Source organism: Peromyscus californicus, unplaced genomic scaffold (assembly GCF_007827085.1).
Source record: "Peromyscus californicus insignis strain IS unplaced genomic scaffold, ASM782708v3 Scaffold_15__1_contigs__length_86483966, whole genome shotgun sequence".
NCBI classification, from domain to species: domain Eukaryota; kingdom Metazoa; phylum Chordata; class Mammalia; order Rodentia; family Cricetidae; genus Peromyscus; species Peromyscus californicus.
In genome coordinates, this window is record NW_026294447.1 from 21,334,558 (window position 1) to 21,351,447 (window position 16,890).

Below are 16,890 nucleotides of genomic sequence, written 5' to 3' on the forward strand. Positions count from 1 at the left end.
GTGTCACACAGAGCAAAGCTGGAGCATCCACAACGACACGCCTCCTCCAACAAGGCCTCAAAGTGCCACTCCCTTTGCCGGCCATTTTCTTTCAAACCACCACACACTTCAAGTTTGATCTTGCTGCTTCATGTTAGTATTAACATGTGAACTCCCAGCTTCCCGTTCCCTCCACCATGCCTGCTACTGCCACGTTTCCCTGCCATGATAGACTCTTATTGCTCTGGAACCGTAAGCCCATATAAATTCTGCCTTCTATAAGCTGTCTTGAGCTGTGATGTTTTATCACAGCAACAGAAAAGTAAATAATACAAAGTCCCAGGACAGCTAAGGAGACATTATTAGACCCTGTCTCAAAAAAAGCTGGGCATCATGGTACACACCTTTAAGTCAAGCACTTAAGGGGCAGAGTCAGGAAGATCTCTGAGTTTGAGATCAGTCTGGTCTACATAATGAATTCTAGGACAGCCAGGGATACATAGGGAGAATCTATTTCAAAAACAAAACAAAAAGTCCAACGATTCTCAACTGAGGGCTCCTGTATAATTAAAAATAAGTCAGATACTTCTTATTCTAAGTGGGGAAAAAAACAAGCTTAGTTATACTGAAGTCAACACAAAAATAACACCCGGCAAATTCTCCAGCTCCATGTCCAGCATCTGGGACTCACAATCTTCCGGGCTTGGGAAGCTCTATTTCCCCAGCTCTGCCACCTGCAACACATACAACCTGTCTCACAGGCTCAGGCCAGCTCCCTCCATACCTGGGGATGTTGGTAGTGGTTGCCCCATGGTGCTGGTATTGCTAATATGCTGGGTCTGCAACAGAGACTGCGCCTTCACCAGGGGCCTCCTAGCCTCTCTTCAGGGACCTGCTACATGGTGCCAAGCCTCAGCTTCTCTCCGTAAACCCGCAATCCTGCACTATCATGCCTCCAAACCCAGCACCACACAGGGGACACTTACACATCACTAAGTTCCGCTGCCACTCTGAGATGCAGCCTTGAACCCTCTGAACCACAGTCTATGTGCTGACCCTAAGGAAATACTCCCCAGAAAGTCTCACCTCAGTAATACTGGTCTCCTGTTGATCACAGCTGTTTTTTCAGCCCTAGCGAACCAGCATCTATTGCCTCAGTAAATCAAAGGTGTTATTTCCACAGATTCTTAATTCAAACATACCACACAAATGGCCTTCACAGTCTTAGACACTCTGACACTTCACTCTGAAATTTCAGAAGCCAGGCCTCCACTGTCTGCACGCCTCCCAGCATTCTCATCTTCTAAGTTCCCATAACAGCTCATTAAAGTCTGAGCACACAATGGCTTCTCCCACCCAAACTTCCAAAATCCTCTACACAACAGTCCAAGGCATAAGGCACAAGGTCAGGTCCCTCCCAGCAATATCCCACCCTCTGGTACCTGCTTCTGTCCTTGCTCACTTTCTCTTGCTGTGATAAAACACTGACCAATGCCGGGCGGTGGTGGTGCACGCTTTTAATCCCAGCACTCGGGAGGCAGAGGCAGGCGGATCTCTGTGAGTTTGAGGCCAGCCTGGTCTACAGCGAGAGATCCAGGACAGGCACAAAAACTACACAGAGAAACCCATTCTCAAACAAAACGAAACAAAAACAAAAAACAAAAGAAAGAAAGAAAAAGAAAAAGAAACAAACAAATAAACAAACCACCGACCAAAACCAACTTGGATTAAAAAGGGTTTATTTGCTCCATCCTTCCACCACCGACTGTCATCAAGGGAAGAAGGGAAGCCAGGGCAAGAGCTCAAGTAAGGAGCCCGGAAGTGAGACCTGCAGCACACCATGGAGGAACGCTGCTTACTGGCTTGCTCAGCTACCCTTCTTATACAACCTAGGCCCATGTGCTTAGGGACAACGCTGTCCACAGTCCATGAGGCCACCTACATCAATTAGTAGTCAGGACAATTCTTCAGTTGAGGGTCCCTAGTCAGGTGAGTCTAGTTGACAAAAACTCATCAGCTCAATCTCCCTTGAGCTCACCAAAGCAACCAGTACTACAGACCCATGGCACCGGACCCAGCTCTAAGTAGTGTTATTATTACAGACTGAGATAATGGATTAAGAAATCTGTCTATAGGCTGGAGGTGTGCCTCGGTGCTAAAGCACTTACATACTAGCAAAGAAGGAAAGGAAGGAAGTAAAGAAAGAACCCCGAAAGCAGAAGAGAGGGAGACAATCTGCTCAAAGCTAAAATACTATTTATGTAAAACAGAGTAGCAGCCATGTCGTTTCCATGTCTACGTCCCTTGAACTACTCATACTGCAGCCAATGGCTGCTGTTAAAGACAATGACCACAGCTGCTGACGAATCTTAACCTTTACAACCCGCCGTTCTTTCTCTTCTCCTCACTCCGCTATGTCTCCAGTACTTTAAAGCTTTTCATTAAAGTGCTAGGTTTTTCAAAGACATTAGCTTCCAGAAAGCCTTCTCAACCCAGACAGCAGATCAGCAAGGACCTAAAGGATTATTAGTGTAGCTTTCATATTACTTGGTATTTATTCCTTAAAAAAAAAAAAAAAAAAAAAAAAAATTCTCCATTTTACATACCAAACCCTCCCATCTGTTTCTGAGGTGGGAGATTTCATTCTGGGCACCCAAGAACCCAATGGCACATTTTCAGGTAAAAGAAGCATTCCTTGTCTGCATCTCCCCGATACGCCTCTAAAAGTCACAAGGTCCAGCAGTCTTGCCACTTGGTACCTAGTTCAATATCCAGTACCAGAAAGTAAAAAACAAAGAGGTCTAAACAGCAATTCATTGCTTGAGAACTCACAAATTTGACATACATCCCTCAAAGCCTATTCATTCCATTTTGACATGATTAATAATCCAGTTATCTCAATTTTAGCTAGAGTGGAAGAGTGCGCTGCATTAAACGTGAAAGGGCAAGCCCCCCCAGAGGAGGAATAATCCAGAGCAGGCAGCTAACAGGTATGGAACACTATTAACAAGGGTATCTTTAAAAGCAGAGAAATGAGGCACTGTAAAGTACACGAGATGCCACCATCCCCAAGCACAGCACAATCTGCAAGCTCGGGCAGGAAATCTTACTCATTTTCAAAAACTCTATCCTTGGACTTGCTGCTTGCACAATCTGCCACCTAGAACTTCCGCGTTTCACTATCAGATTCCTCTTCCCCTTCCCCCGTTTAGAGCTCTTATTCTAGTTAACACTGACAGATTCACCCTTTACCACACTATGGTCCAGCATTCCAGCTCATCTTCATGGTTCCACAGTTCCGTGGTTCCATATCATGGTTCCACAGTGCAATCTGTAACACAACTTGCCCACAATACCCAGCACACAACTTCACACACGTCTGGCCTCTTGGAGCCGCACCTTCCTGAGGGCTTTCTTGGCAGACAGAGCTTCTCACTCCCTGCCAGACGTCCGTCCAGTGAGACGCCTCATTTTGCAATGACAGCTCCTTGGAATAACTCCTTGTTTCTCTGCCTTCTGGCACCTTCTGTCATGACCCACCCATCTTACAGAGTAAATATACAGTCTATTGCATCAAATCTCCACATTGATGTGGGAAGCCCTCTATCATCAATTGAGTGTTATTTCTATAGCATAAAAAAAGAAAAGAATACCCACATACAGTGAGATACATAATGACTACAAATAGCACCTTAGTCAGTTCAAGCCATGCTAACAAATGAGATTAACAAAAAACATTCACAACCTTCCGGACTTTGAAATTAAGATTGAGAGATTCTGTACCTATACAGGTGCTTAAAAAAAAAAACCTCGTAATTCTGGAGACATATCCAATTTGAATCTGCTGAGTACTTACTCAGAGTTCTAATATCCCATTCTGCTCTACCCTTGATCTTAGCCCAAATGGCCAAGAAGCGATCTCATTTGATTCTTGCTACAGCAACGCCTTTTATTTCAGGTCTACATCTATACTTCAATAATATTCTAACTGATCTAGTAATCCAACGCTGTCATTAGCCATGTTTAAAGGAAAAGTCAAGAGCAAATTAACTCAGGATGGACGTCATGACTGTTATATTAAAAAGGAGGGATGAGGCTCAAGGCCCTGAACCAGATTCCCAGCGCTGGAGGAGTGTGAGATGGAGACAGTGGCTAAATTAAAAAACAAAACCAACAAACAAACAAACAAAAACCAGACCAGATCTAAGTAAAGCTAAAAATCAGTTGACGAAACATAAAAAGTATCCCCCCTTTTCTTCACTCCCAAGAGACCAAAGCTGCTGAAATGATTTAACCATGAACTAGGTAACTATAGCAGGAAAGCCACACCCTAATAGCACTACACTGGACCCAGAATTCAAAGGATTCAGAAGGAATTCTTGGCTTTTTTTTTCTTTTACTTGTTTATGGTTTCAGTGAAAAAAGCCACCCAAATTCTTCAGTGATACTGTGGGAATACTAATGCATCACACAAGACTAAACGTCATTAAACAGGTTATCAACAATATACAATAGTTGAATTTAAAATGTCCAGAAGTTAATCCTTTATTTTATTCATAAGAAAGGCTAGTAAAGGTTGTTAGCAACTGCCCTTTTAAACATTAAGCTGGAAGGGTGGGAGGAAGGTTAAAATGCACAGGGCGAAGACAATTTTCCCACAGAGAGTATATTCATTAGTTTAAATTGATGAGGTTAATTTTAGATAATAATTAAAAAATTTTAGAGGTACTTTGGGATTCTGGGGAGATGGTTCAGCAGGTAAGAAGGCTGGCTGAGGCAGAATGAGGGCCTGAGTTCAAACCCACATAAAAAGAGGATGCAGCAGGCAGAGAGGGGAAGACTGCAGAAGCTTGCAGGCCACCACCTTATCTCCCCATTTAGGGAGTGACCCTGTTTCAAAAAAGGAGAAAGTGGAGCAAGGCTCTCTGACCTCAACATATATTCATGGTGCAAGTGCCTGCACATACATGTGTCTATCAACACCCCCCCCCCCCAGAGTTAATTTGGAATTCTGACTTTTCTGTTACTAAAGTCAAACACTAAAATAACTAAAGAACAAGGAAAGGTGCCGTAATCTAGGATCCATAAAGAGGACCAAAGGTTAAAGTCAGCTATCTATGTAAAGTAACTGCATTCCAAGGCACAACAAATCAAACCTCCAGGGTTCTCTGCCTCTTAGTATTACACTGAACTGCCTCCTTGATTTCATTTTTTGAAACTGAGTTTCACTACTGTGTGGATCCCTCTACACAAGCCCAGGTTGGCTGGGAATTCTTCATGTTTCTGCCTCAACATCCTAAACACTACAACTACAGGTGTGTGATATAACTCCTGGCTTTACCTGCTAAAGAAAAAAAGTCAACAGTTCTAAAAGAAGGTAAATCTCAGTTTGGATGCTTATTTAAAATTTCATTCTCGTTAGCTCTCTTTTAAATTCAATACTCTGGAGCCAGAGGCAGGTTTGAGACCCAGTCTCAAACAAACAAACAAACAAACAAACAAACAAAACGGTAAACAAACTCCTTTAATTCCAAAACTCTGGAGCCACAGGCAGGTTTGAGACCCGGTCTCAAATAAATAAATAAACAAACAAATAAATAGGTAAACAAACTCCTTTCATTCCAATACTCTGTGGAGTCAGAGGCAGGTTTGAGACCCTGTCTCAAATAAATAAATAAATAAATACATAAATAGTAAAATCAAACCTGTTCCTCAGACACTCAGACATAGTTCCTAAGACGTTTGGGAAACAAAACCAGACAATTCTGGCCACATCCATTTAAAGGCCAGCGCTGCTGATGACTCGTTCCTTTAAAAGTTCCTAACTGTATAGGGTCTTTTTTTTTTAACTTCCTTAAACTTCTCCTATCTCTAGGCTCTGAGTTGCTTAAGGGCGCCTAGCATGCATATAAAACACACACAACCTGAAGGACCGCAAGCCATCTGATTTATCTGACCTGATCGTTCAAATTACCTTAACTTGCCAGAGGTACACGTTATGGTTAATAAGTACCACAAAGAGCTTTACGAAGTTCCTAAAGATTTACGGTGTCTTGAAACGATGTCTTGCTGGTGTGTAGGAAAGTAGAATAAGCAAATAAATAAAAACACACACAAACAAACGTTTCCTCGGACTACGCGAACGCCCCCAGCGAAGGCTTTCCTTCCTTCCTCGGGAGACCTGGGAAACTTCTGGCAACCTAAGGCACCATCCACTCCCTGCTGCTGGGGCCCGACCCGGCACTGCAGGGCGGGTCCCCCGGCCGCGGGGCAGGCGACCAGGTCCCCGACTTTCCCCTCCCGCGTCCCGGCTCCGCAGCGGCGGTCCCCGCCTACCTGTTGTGCCCAGGGGAGAGCCGCCACGCCGCGGTCAGCCCCGGCGTCCGGGCTGTGGCTGCTGCCCGGACCCCGCGGACCCCGGCTCGGTCCCCACCCCGGCCCCGGGTCCTCAGGCTCCGCACCGCGCCCACCGGGGTCCCGCGCCACCCGGGCTCCAGCCGCCCCGCCCCAGCCCCTGAGCGCGCCGCACCCCCGCCGCCTCTCCTCCGCATCCCCCGGCTTGCCCGCAGAGATGCCCCGAGCTCACACCTTGTCCCGGCTGTGCCACGTTACCGGCTCCGCGACGGCACAGCGGCACCCGGCTCGCCGCAGGCGACTGCGGGGCCGAGCGAGCTAGCGGGCGGGCGGGCGGGCGGGCGGGGCTGACAGCGCGGCGGGAGCGGCCATTGGGAGCGCCCGGCCCCTCCCGCGCCCAGGCCCGCCAGCCGCCCGCCGAGCCAGAGAGCGCACGCTGTGGCAGGCGTGACTACTCCACTGCCGAGAGAGCGATGGGGGCGCCCGAGCCGAAGTCATCGTCTAGGACAGCGAGCGGTCTTGCAGTCCGGAGATTCCGGCCACAGCTATTTTTGTCTGTTTTTTTTTTTTGCCACCAGCCAGAATCTATGGTTGCGGCTTTGGGGCTTTAGAAGGCAAAGACACTACAGGAGCGTGGAAAAATTCAGGCAGGGCCGGAGCTGTAGGATATGATGGAATCTTACCCGGGGAAGGGACCTTAAAGGGTTGTATGAAGATCGCACACGGAATGAGTGGCCCCGAGTGAAATGTGTTTTCCCACTACAATCAGGAGTTAGAGCGTAATTTTTTTTGGTTTGTTTGTTTTGAAACAAGCTTGCAAAAAGGTTGCAAACGTAGTACAAAAACATTATTCGCCTGACTGTTTTGAGATTTAACGTTTTGCCACACTGTCCCTGAGCACTTTCTACATAGTCTTAATAACTATCTTAGCCAAACTCTAAGTGATACACTCGTTTTGCTGATTGTCTCAATAGGGTTCTTTATAGTAAAGGTCTTCATTTCCAAAATAAGTGTTCTAGATACTTGCAATTCATATCTTTAGCAGCCTTCAATCTGGAATACTTCCTTAGCCTTACCTTGACTTTTACAACCTTGACACTTGAAGATTTATTAGCCCATTGTTTTTATAGAAAGGCCTCCATTTTGAGTTTGTCTGATATTTATTCATGATTAAGTTTAAGCTAGGGATCTTTGAGGACTCTCACAAGTGATTGTGTTTTTGTGTTTGTGTTGGTTTTTCATTACTTCCCATTAAATGGCACTGTAAAGTTACTTTTTCAATCTTTGTAATTAATGCGTATTTTCTGAGGAAGACTCTTAGAAGCTATCTTGTTTCAAGGTACCTGTAAACAACCTTGTTTAGAAATTCATAATTTATAACACCGAATCCAGAGTTACAACTTCATTAAGCTGATTATAGTGTGCTTCCATTATTTATTTACTTACTTTTACTTTTATATTTATTTTTATTTATGTGTATGTGGGTCTACATGTGTGTATGTGCACCACATACATGCAGTACCTACAGAGGCCAGAAGAGGGCATCAGACCCCCTGGAACTGGAGTTACAGCCAGTGGTGAGCTCCCTGATGTGGGTGCTGGGAACTGAACTGGAGTTCTCTGCAAGAGCAGTGAGTGTCTTTCTTTCTTGTTTTGTGTTGCATCCTGTACAGCCTGGTTCCAGAAACCTGACTGGGGTAGTGAGGGGGATGAAGAAAGGACCCAGGTGCAGAAAAGTTGGGGTAAGGTGATCACATTCTGATGGAGTAGCACCAACTAGGCAGTAACAACCCACTGGAAACCTCAGCACATGTATTATATACAGCACGGGGCGGGGGGGGGGGGGTTAGCTAGTCTTTATAGGAGGCCTCTGTGGGCAGCATTGTCAGCCGCAGTTGCTAGTTTTTCCGCACATTGGTCAATCATTAGTAAATATTTGAACCAGAAGTGGCTTTGCCACTGCCATGGGTCTGAGCCTTGGGTCCTTGACATGGCCATGCCCATGTTAGCGATATACATTTACTCAGGGCTGATCTCCACTCCTCCCAGTTTTGTTTGTTTATATGTATGTATGTGTGCTTATCTTTATGTGCACCATGTACATGCAGATACCCACAGAAGCCGGAATTGAAAGTACGGGAGCTATGAGAACTGGCATCCAAGGTAGTTGTGAGCTGCCTGATGTGGGAACTGAGCCAGGGTCTTCTGCGAGAGCAGCACGGAGCTCTCTCTCCAGCCCCTTCATCTCTTTTTATGATCAAATTCTCCTAAGTTTCTCCGTAGGAGCTTCATTCATTCTTGCTTCTGTGTGTTTGTGTAATGGGTTGTTTCCCAACATTCTACAGCTAAACATTTTAAAAGATATAACACATTGTAAAGCCTTAAGTATACACTCTACCAATCACCCAGATTCTGGGCCCTTTAAGACATGTTTTCATGTTCTTGGCACACCTTTACTTTCTGACATAATTAAGATAACCCAGGCTCACCAGGGTGAATGCAACAATTTCTTGAGAAGCCCTGGTTCCTTTTAATGGATAATTATCTCCCCCCCTCTTTTTTTTTTTTTTTTTTTTTTTTTTTTTGGTTTTTCAAGACACAGTTTTTCTGTGTAGTTTTGGTGCCTGTCCTGGATCTCGCTCTGTAGACCAGGCTGGCCTCGAACTCACAGAGATCCGCCTGGCTCTGCCTCCCGAGTGCTGGGATTAAAGGTGTGCACCATCACTGTTGGGCTAGATAATTATATCTTGCAGCACTAGGTTTGTTTGCTGCTGCAGTGGCAGCATGACTGCCCAGGCTGCATCAATGGATGTAGTTAGAGAATATTTGTATATTCATAGTCATGGAGTCCATCAGAATGCATATACTCATGCACATGCTTACAGTTACATTTCTTTCTCTAACTGTATAAATTTCCAGTAAGAACATAAAGCTGGGTAAGATTTCCTCAGTAGGCAAAGCATCATTATACATATTCAAAGAGATGTCTAAAGATATCAACATGGATTGTGACCTGCGATGGCAAGTGACTAGTCCTGAGTTGTTTAGTCTCAAAGGAAGCAGTTAAACTCACTAGTAACACTACACAGGTGTCCCGAGCAAAGGTAAATATCACCAGTGTATTTAACAGTATTTTACACAAGAAAATTACCACAGTTTCATTCCCATTTTATCCTAAGGGCACTTAGGTTCCTTCCCAACCCTCAATCTCTCATCAGATAAAGAAATAGAGTACACATGCATGAAGTTTATGATTTTGTTCCAAAGTAAGGCATTTGACCTCTTTCTTTGAACTTTCCTCCTGTGGCAAATGAGCATGTTACACTCAGAGAGCCTCTTTCCATTTTATAAAATCACATTTTCTGTTGTTACTCTTACAAGAAGAGCTCATAAGGTAAATGAAGTAGCTGTGATTTTGAAGAAATAAGCCCAGAAAGCTGTTGTGAGATATTTGTACACTGTGATTGGTGTAATAAAAAGCTGAATGACCAGTAGCTAGGAAGAGGTTAGGTGGGACTTCCAGGAACAGAGAGGATTTTGGAAAGAATGATGGAGGCTCCAGGCAAATGGAGAAAAAACAGGAGGTACAAGATGAAAGAGAGGTAATACCATATGATAGAATGTAGATTAATATAAACGGGTTAATTTAAGTTATAAGAGCTAGTTAGGAACAAGCCTAAGCTATAGGCTGAGCTTTCATAATTAATAAGAAGTCTCTGTGTTGTTATTTGGGAGCTGGCTAGTGGAACAAAGAGAGACTTGTTAGAGAAGTGATTTGTGCATGTTTAGAGTAAGATTCCAGAAGGGAAGTTTTCAAATGTTAAAACCAGGCCTTTCGAATCACTGCTGGCTGTTTTCCATGTTATCACAGCACATGTATTCAAAATTCTGTAAAATGTCTTGCACAAATGCTTCTTAAAAAGCTTTTATAGAGCTGGAGCAGTGGCTCAGTGGTTAAGAACACTGACTGCACTTCAAGAGGACCAAGGGTCCATTCCCAGCCACCACATGGTGGCTCCTAACTATCTGTAACTCCGGTCCCATGGTATCCAATGTCCTCTTCTGACCTCCAAAGGCACCAGGCATGCATACATGACTGCAAAACACTCATGTACATAACACAATAAAATTAAACTAAAAGATTTTTTAAGCATGTAAAAGTATTGTATAGGTATGGGGTCATATTTTAAATTATCAACATCAACTTGAACATAATCCTACTACCTCTACAATTATTTCCACTTATTTGGCTTTCTTTCAGCAGTTACCTAGCTGTGAACAGTGATGTACATGTGGCATATCAACTTTGGATTCATAGTTAATTCATTGCTATTGGTCATATAAACAATACTTTATGGGTATAATGTTGCTAGCCCTTAATCACGTGAGCCTGATAGGAAAGTTAAATCAATTTCATCAACATATTAGGGAGGGGAACCTTAATTTCCTGTGTATAGACACACATAATTGACAAACAGTGGGGTGTGCTTTAGAATGACTCTATAATCAGCTACGACTTTTCTGTTTTCCCTTACACATGGTACAATGGTTAGTTCTGTCAACTTGACAACCATCTAGAATCACCCATGAAGAGAGTCTCAATGAGGGATTGCCTAGATCAGGATAGCCTGTGGCATGTCTGTGAGGGATTGTCATGATTATATTCATTCGTGTCAGAAAACCCAGCCCACCGCGGGTAGCACAGTTTCCTGGGTCCTAGACTGTAGGAGCATGGAGAACTCAGAAGACCCAGCCCACCGCGGGTAGCACAGTTCCCTGGGTCCTAGACTGTAGGAGTGTGGAGAACATTAGTTGAGCAGTAGGCATGCGTGCATGCATTTTCTCTCTGCTCTTGACTGTTTCAAGTTCTTGCCACCCTGAACTGTGAGCTAAAATAAGTCCTTCTCCCTTAAGTTACCTTTTATCAAGATATTTGTATCAGAACAACAGAAAGAAACTATGCTGTGACCCTTGAGGCTTGGGTCCTGGAAGTCTGGCTAGGGGTGGAGAGGGAATGAGAAAAACGGACACACTCACACAGTGAAGCTGGGGTCAGCTACACCCCTGAGCTGTGTGCTTATTAGGTACAGCACAGGGTTAGCTAGTCTGTAGGAGGCCTCCATAGCTGAGCAGTCTATAAACACCCAGAAGGCAGTCTATAAACATCCAGGAGGAGGGAGGTGCAATTGCCAGGCTTTGCACACAGTGATCAATCATTCATAGACACTCATGCTTGGACTCCGGAGGAACGCTTTGCCACTGCTCTTGAGCTTAGGACCTACGGGCCGTGTGAGTAAACGGCTTTGCCAATTCCACATGGGTCCGAGTCCTTAGAGTACTCAGCATGCCTTTGCCCCTGTCAACGATACACATGCGCTTAGAATGTACTCACCCGGGGCTTCCTCCGCTCCCCACAAAACTGAAATACCAGGCTTCACAACTCTTGGTTAGAATCAGAAAACCAGGGAGGGGGATTTCAGGAAGCCAGTTCAAAGATGCTGTAAGTACGGGAGAGGAGCACTTCCATCTTTGGCATATAGCTTTAACACAGTGGTACCTGGAAAGATGGGGAGGAAGTGACCCTGAAAGGGCAAGGAGCAAGACAGAAAGTTCCAGCAGCAAGAGGAGGACCTGGCAGCAACACACCCGCAGTGGCCAGAGAGAGCCGTGTGGACGGTGGGATCCAGAGCAGACTCCGGGAAAAGATTGGTGCCTGTGGGGGATCACCAAAGCGGGGCTGAGGGCAATCAGAAAATAGTCCTCGGTCAGCTTGTCACTTAGTTCCTGCCACAAAGTCCCTGATGGAAACCACAGGAAGCACCATCCTGTGCCAAATTAGTCACAGAGTTCATCTATCAAGGTGAAAGAACAAACTTTGATAACGCTTGCCGCTGTGCACTAAACACAAGCCAGAACCCAGGGAATGGACATGCTCAGGGAGCTGTAGCTGAGCACTGCATTGAGTACCGCACAGGCCCTCTGCTTCTGCTGCAAGTGCCACGGACAAGCTGCTTGTTTATGTACAGATAGACGGCTTAAAAATAAGTGAGTGTTTTTTATTAAGGGTGCTTCATTCTTTACAAGCAGCCGAGAAGGCACCCAGAAAAATCTTATTTACCAGCTGATGATTTGTGTGACTATGAAGCTGATGACAGAGGCTCCTTTCCTTAAAACCAAATATGATGGAAGGACACACAAGACACTATTAAGGCTCAAGTAATTCATAACCAAATTAACAACTTGAGATTATTAATTTTATTTGTCTAGCCCAGACATTGAACTTAGGATAGGGCCCATATAAATTTTATTTTTGCCAAATTATCAAATACAAAGAAAAAGTATATAAGCATCATCCCTAAAATCCTGTGATTTAGGGCTGTGTGCTCCCTCTGTGTGATAATTAAAACAAAACCTAGGGTTTAGGGCCAGTGGATTAGTTTAGCAAGTTAGAGCATTTGCTGTGCTGGTCTGACCACCGGAGCGCAGCTCTGCAACCCACAGTGAGAGGAGGGAATGGACTGCCGAAAGTTGTCCTCTGACTTCCATGCATCTGCTGTGCCTTCACATACTCACACACATCACACACATGACTCTCGCTTTCTAAATAAAAATTGCAAAAAATACACCACAGTCATGGTGGCACACACTTTTGATCCCAGCACTCAGAAGGCAGAGGCATGGGGATCTCTATGAGTTCGAGGCCAGCCTGGTCTACACAGCAAATTCCATGACAGCCAGACTACACAGAGAGGCCCTGCCTCAAAAAAACAGAATAAATCAATGAGCAAACCCAATGGTTTAGAAGCTACTGTTTATTAATGAATATAAATCTCTCATTAGCTTCTTTAGATCTCATTATTCTTGAGGCAGATTCTAATGAAAATAAGTTTATATGTTAAATTCCTTCATTAGTGACAAAACCTAGGGGTAGGAACTGAATCTGGACCCGAATATTTAACTGACCAGTATGAAAAACAGCTAGAAATTAAGATGCTCATGAAATATGGTTACACTAATTTGTAGACCCTGAGTCATCCATCAGGACAAAAAAGAAAAATGTTAATGATATGGAATAGAATTATGCACTCTTGAACTCAATTTACCACCATACAGACACTGTCAGAGCAGAGCACAGACCCACTTAGAGGCCGTCCTTGCTCAAATTAAGAATGATTTATTGACTTGTACATTTTCTCTTTTGTTGTCACTTCTTGCTGAAATTCTGAGACCAAAATCAAGAGAGACATTTTCTTATTTATTATTTATGACAAAACAATAAACAATACCTTTTTGGTGTTAGGTCTTATTTGAAAGAATAGTAGAATTTTTCAGTGAATCCATCTAGTCCTGGATATATATGTATATATATGTGTGTGTGTGTACACACATATATTTATATTTATATATATAAATTTTTAATCTACTTCAATCCCATTGCTGCTGCTACCTCCTTCCTTCCTTCCTTCTTTTCTTCCTTCCTTCTTCCTTTCTTCCTTCCTTTTCTTTCTGTCTTTCTTTCTTTCTCTTCCTTCTTCTTTTTATCTTTTTATTGTAAGACAGGCTCTTTCTAACAGCCCTGGCTGTCCTGGAATCCACTCTGTAGACCAGGCTGGCCTCAACTCACAGGGATTTGCCTGCCTCTGCCTCCCAAGTGCTGGGATGAAAAGTATGCATTCCTGCCTGTCCAATCTCATTGCTTCTTACAGGTTTGTCTAAATGCTTTATCTCATCTTTGTTTAATTTTATTAGATTATAAGCATAGAAATGCCTCCATTTTGCTTTTCCAATTTGGCGGAACATAGGTTTTTTTTTAATATAATATTTTTACTACTTGAGAATTTCATGCGTGTATACAATGAAATTTGGTCATATTCATCTCTACTTAGTACCTCCTTCAACTCCCCATTGACCTCCCTACATATCTTCCTCACAAACTCCTGTCTTCATTTTGCTTTATAACCCACTGAACCTAATTAGTACTTCCTGTCTGTGCGTTGGTGTAAGGCCATCTAGTGGAGCCCAAGCAACTTACCAGGAGTTGCCCAAAGAAAACTGCCTAGCCCTCCCCTAGTAGCCGTCAACTTTCAATAGGCCCCTCCCCCGCCTATGCTGGACTCGCCAATGGCTTGATCTTGTGCAAGTAACCACCTTTACTGTGAGTGTACAAGTATGATGGTCGTGTCATACCCGAAGACAGAATTACTGCAGTCCTCTCCGTCTGTCCTCGGGCTCTTACATCTGTTTTTCTGCTTCTTCTGGAGATGGTCCCTGAATCTTGGGGGAGAGAATTGGTGTAGAAGTCCCATAAAGGACTGAGAACTCACAGTCACTTATCCTTAAGAATGAAATCAACTTGATTGTGCAATATGATCTTAAGGTATGCTTGAATTTGGTTTGCAAGTACTTTATTGAGATTGCCCATGTCTATGTTCATCAGGAAAACTGGTCTATAGTTTTCTTCTTTGTGTTATACTCTTATACAGTTTTGGTATCATGGTAATGCTGACTTCATAGACAGAGTTTGGTAATGTTCCTTCCCCTTCTGTGTTATGGGACAGTTTAAGGAGGGAACATTGGTATTAGCCCCTTTTAAATAATTTTACGTATTTTTTTTTAATATGCATTGGTGTGTTGCCATGAAACTGGAGTGAAAGACAGTTGTGAGTTGCCATGTGGGTGCTGGGAATTGAAGAACAGTCAGTGCTCTTAACCGCTAAGCCATCTCTCCAGCCCATATTAGCCCTTCTTTAAAGGTTTGATAGACTTCCTTCAGCCTTGAGATTTTATTTTTGGACACACACACACACACACACACACACACACACACACACAATCTGTCTGTCTGTCTGTCTATCCATCCATCCATCCATCCATCCATCCATCCATCCATCCATCTATATCTGCTTCACTCTTGTCGTTTGGTATAATCTGTCAATAGCCTCTTAATTTCTATACATCATATGTGCCTCGCAATTTATCCATTTCTCTAGATTTTCCAGTTGTTTCCAATGTGTGTGTTTTTCTCTTAGTTTTTATTAGTTTTAAAAATTAGCATACAAGTCGGGTGACAGTGGCGCATGCCTTTAATCCCAGCACTTGGGAGGCAGAGCCCGGCGGATCTCTGTGAGTTCAAGGCCAGCCTGGTCTGCAGGGCAAGATCCAGGACAAGCACCAAAACTACACGGAGAAACTGTCTCGAAAAAAACAAACAAACAAAAATTAGCATACAAAGTCAGGGTTCATCACAGCATTTTCAGGAACCCTCCCTCATCAGTCCTCTTCCCTTCCCACACCAGGCCCCTGCCCTGCCCTTCCCTCCCCCTCATTAGTTACCCTTCTTCTTTCATCTTACATGTATTCTATTACTCTCTTCCCTCCTCCCACCAATGGTGCCTTAAAATTTCCTCCTTTCACTGTCCTCTCTAGCTGTATGACACACACACACACACACACACACACACACACACACACACACACACACACAGAGGATCTGCATATGAAAGAAAACATGCAGTATTTCTCTTTCTACAGCTGAGATAATTTGTTGTATAATTTCTAGCTCCATCCATTTTACTGCAGATACAAAGATTTTATTTCCCTTCATGGCTGAGTAAAGTCCCATTGTTACTATGCAGCGCCCTTGCCTTACCCACTCACCTGTTGGTGGACACCCCATTTCTTATCTACTGTGAATAGTGCAGCATAAATGTGGATGTGCAAGTGTGGCTAAGGTATGTTGATTGAGAGTCCTTCACACGCTTACCTAGACAGAGCTGGGCCGTATTCGGTTTGGTTGAGAAACCTCCATATTGATTTCTACTGTTTACACTCTCACAAGCAGTGAATAACAATTCCTCTCTCTATATATCCTTGTGAGCACATTTTTGTTTGTTTTCTTCATGGCAACCATTCTGACTGGGGTGAAATGGAATCTCAAAGCAGTTTGAACTTGCATTTCCCTGATAGCTAAGGATGCCAAACCCTTGACAGAATTATTGGCTATTTGTGTATTTATTTATTTATTTATCTATCTATTATGTATGTATACAGTGTTCTACCTGCATGTACGCCTGCACTGCAGGCCAGAAGAGGGCACCAGATATCATTATAGATGGTTGTGAGCCACCATGTGGTTGCTGGGAATTGAACTCAGGACCTCTGGAAGAGCAGCCAGTGCTCTTAACCTCTGAGCCACCTCTCCAGCCCCTTGTATATCTTCTTTTGAGAGCTATCTTCAGTTGATTGGCCCATTCATTGAGTGGAAGATTTGTTTCCTTACTATTTGGAATAAATGATTTTTAATGCTGACTGAGAAGCCTGTGGATGTCAGTGGACACAGTTAGAACCTCTCTTTTATCTTGAATTTCATTCGTTCGTCTTCTTTTTCATTTGGTAGGCTTGGGCTGGGGCTTGTCACTCTTACTCTTTTCCAAAGACCCATACCTCTGATTCAGTGTCTTGTTCTCTTAGTCTCCATTTCATTTCTGTCCCGAGATTTACTTTGCATTTCTTCCCATTTACTGCTTTGGGATTTGGATTGCTTTTGTTTCTCTGGAT

The 16,890-nt window shown here is 43.7% G+C and overlaps 1 protein-coding gene across 3 annotated transcripts in view; it reads right to left on the reverse strand.

Moving 5' to 3' along the window:
- The window catches only part of Heatr5a (HEAT repeat containing 5A), a 119,621-nt gene extending 112,953 nt beyond the window's left edge, over positions 1–6,668 (reverse strand). For 2 of the 3 annotated variants that reach the window (XM_052738501.1, XM_052738499.1), the window contains exon 1: positions 6,568–6,668. The gene's annotated coding sequence lies outside the window, so the exon portion shown is untranslated. Of the gene's footprint in view, positions 1–6,315; positions 6,336–6,567 lie in introns of those variants that run through there. The other variant, XM_052738500.1, reaches the window with a different exon arrangement.
- Positions 6,669–16,890: the final 10,222 nt, after the last annotated feature.